Source organism: Macaca mulatta, chromosome 8 (assembly GCF_049350105.2).
Source record: "Macaca mulatta isolate MMU2019108-1 chromosome 8, T2T-MMU8v2.0, whole genome shotgun sequence".
Taxonomy (NCBI): Eukaryota; Metazoa; Chordata; class Mammalia; order Primates; family Cercopithecidae; genus Macaca; species Macaca mulatta.
The window spans coordinates 66744263-66747626 of record NC_133413.1 but is presented as its reverse complement, the minus strand read 5'-3'; the positions used below and the strand labels follow the sequence as shown (position 1 = coordinate 66747626).

General features: G+C 40.9%; 1 pseudogene; it reads left to right on the top strand.

Moving 5' to 3' along the window:
• Positions 1-1581: 1581 nt before the first annotated feature.
• On the top strand, positions 1582-2415 carry LOC700523 (nucleophosmin-like; annotated as a pseudogene).
• The last annotated feature ends 949 nt before the right edge of the window (positions 2416-3364 follow it).

Genomic DNA, 3364 nt, shown 5'->3' with positions numbered 1-3364 from the left:
AAATAAAAATAAACAGAGTAGAAGTCCAAGAAGTCAGTCACAAGCACATATGGGAATTCTGTCTGCAATAAAGATGGTGTCTTGAGTCAGTGGAGAAAAGATGGACTGTCTTTTTTTTCTTCTTTTTTTTTGGAGACAGGGTCTACCTCTGTTGCCTAGGCTGGAGTGCACTGGCACAATCTCAGCTCTGTGCAACCTCTGTCTCCTGGGTTCAAGTGATTCTCCCACCTCAGCATCCCAAGTAGCTGGGACTACAGGCACACGCCACCATGCCTGGCTAATTTTTATATTTTCTGTAGAGACAGGGTTTAGCCGTGTTGCCCAGGGTCGTCTCAAACTCCTGAGCTTGAGATCCTCCTGCCTCAGCCTCCCAAAGTGCTGGGATTACAGGCACGAGCCACTGTACCTGGCCAAAAAAGATGGACTGTTTAATAAAATTATTCTGGGAAACTTGTGTGACCAACTACCAAAATTAGATCTAGACCTCACATCACTTATTAGTGTATTAGTCTATTCTCACATTGCTATAAAGAAATACCTGAGACTGGGTGGTTTAAAAAGAAAAGGTTTAAGTGGCTTACAGTTCTTCGGGCTGTACAGGAAGCATGATGCTGGCAACTACTCAGCTTCTGGAGAGGCCTCAGGAAACATACAATTATGGTAGAGGCGAAGGGGAAGCAGGGATGTCTTACATGGGTAGAGCAAGAGCAAGGAAGAGACTGGGTTGGGGGGCGGGTTACATACTTTTAAACAACCAGATCTCATGATAGCTCACTCACTTACTGTCATAAGAACAGCACCGAGAGGATGGTGCTAAACCATTCACAGAGGATCCACCCTTGTGATTCAATCATCTCCTACCAGACCCCGCCCCAACTCTGGGGATTACAATTGAACATGAGATTTGGGTGGGGACATAGATTCAAACTATGTCAATTAGGATAGGTTCTCAATGCCTCAAAGACTTCAGTGTCAAAAATGAAGTCATTAGAAGTACCAGAAGAGAACAGTAAATTCCTTTATAACATCATAGTAGAAAAGTCTTCCTAAAGCCATAAATAAAACAATTGATGCTTTCAACTACAAAAACAAGGAACATGTCTTCATAGAAAGAAAATTAACAATATAAATAAAGATTAACGAGAAATAACAAACTGGAGGAGAGGATTTGTACCTCATATTACAGCAAAGGGTGAATCCCTCTAGTGTAAAAAGAGTTTCTGGAATTTGACAAGGAAAAGATCAACAGATGAATGATTAGTTGACAGACATAGAAATATGAGTGATTCTTAAATATATGAAAATTGCTAATTAAAACTACCTTTCCATACCATTTTCCATTATGGCCAAAATCCAAACATTTGATAAATATAATTAGTGAAGCATGAGGAACATGGAGAAATGCCCAGGCACTCTCGGATATTGCTGGTGGAAGTACAAACTTTAGGGAAAATAATCTGGGAACATCTGTTAAAATTACAAAATCGCTGGTATGATTCTGTACTGGACGGCTGTTCTCTTGAGCCATGGTCATTGATCTCCGTCCACCTTCTCTCCCACCTAAGTGTGTGCCGCCACCTGATGGAAGATTTGATGGACAGGGACATGAGTCCCCTGAGGCCCCAGAACTATCTTTTCAGTTGTGAACTAAAGGCTGACAAAGATGATCACTTTAAGGTGGATAATGATGAAAATGAGCACCAGTTATCTTTAAGAACGGTCAGTTTAGGGCCTGGTGCAAAGGATGAATTGCAAATTATTGAAGCAGAGGCAATGAATTACGAAGGTAGTCCAAAGTAACACTGGCAACTTTGAAAATGTCTGTATAGCCAACAGTTTCCCTTGGAGCTTTGAAATAACACACCCAGTGGTCTTACGGTTGAAGTGTGGTTCAGGGCCAGTGTATATTAGTGGACAGCACTTAGTAGCTGTGGTAGAAGATGCAGAGTCAGAAGATGAAGAGGAGGAGGATGTGAAACTATTAAGTATATCTGGAAAGCAGTCTGCTACTGGAGGTGGTAGGAAGATTCCACAGAAAAAAGTAAAAGTTGCTGCTGATGAAGATGATGATGATGAAGATGATGATGATGAAGAAGATGATGATTTTGATGATGAGGAATCTGAAGAAAAAGCACCAGTGAAGCAATCTATATGAGATACTCCAGCCAAAAAAGGACAAAAGTCAAATCAGAATGGAACAGACTCAAAACCATCATCAACACCAAGATCAAAAGGACAAGAATCCTTCAAAAAAAACAGGAAAAAACTCCTAAAACACCAAAAGGACCTAGTTCTGTAGAAGACATCAGAGCAAAAATGGAAGCAAGTATAGAAAAAGTGCATTGAACAGTCCTGGGCACTACTGGTAAATTAAGCCCAAAGATGGGGAGAAAGGAAAAGGAGAGACAAATATAGTCCATACTCAGTGTCAACAATCCAGACAGAAGTCTTCTATTTTAATCCCAGTCCACTTTTCTGATTTGCTGCCCACGCCTCTTCAGGTTGGAAACAATCTCACTCTCAGTTCCCTAAAGCACTTTCTTCTGACTACTGTGATTTGGTGAACCTTGCCCTTTGCTTTCTATTACTTGCATATTTGCCTCACTTCTGACCATGTTTTTTGTTTGTTTGTTTGTTTTGTTTTTTTGTTTTTGAGACGTAGTCTCGCTGTCTCCCAGGCTGGAGTGCAGTGGCAGGATCTCGGCTCACTGCAAGCTCTGCCTCCCGGGTTCACACTATTCTCCTGCCTCAGCCTCCCAAGTAGCTGGGACTATAGGTGCCCGCCTGCACGCCTGGCTAGTTTTTTGTATTTTAGTAGAGACGGGGTTTCACCCTGTTAGCCAGGATGGTCTCGATCTCCTGACCTTGTGATCCACCCACCTTGGCCTCCCAAAGTGCTGGGATTACAGGCATGAGCCACCGCGCCCAGACCTCTGACCATGTTTTAAACCACCTTTGCATCTCCTTAGCTGCTCAATAAATATTTGAATGAATTAAAAAAAAAATTACAAAGTTATTTACCCTGTGATCCAATAATCCTACTTCTGGAGATTTATTTATATAGACATATGAACAAGTTTATTCATTGCAGCATTTTGGTAAGAGCAAAATGAGAGCAGGTCAAGTCTCCATTAATAAGAAGTGGTTAGATGGTGATACATCCATATCATAAAACACCATGTACATGAGAAGAAATAAAAAAGAAGCCTTGTAGTGTTACTGATAAAGCTGCATAATATATTTTTAAATTAAAAGCAAGATGTAAGACGATAATGAATGCAACTGAGTATGTTACAATATGCTTCCTTTTGTGAAGGAAAGAGGGGGAATAAAGACAGGTATTCCTAATTTTTGTACTTGCATA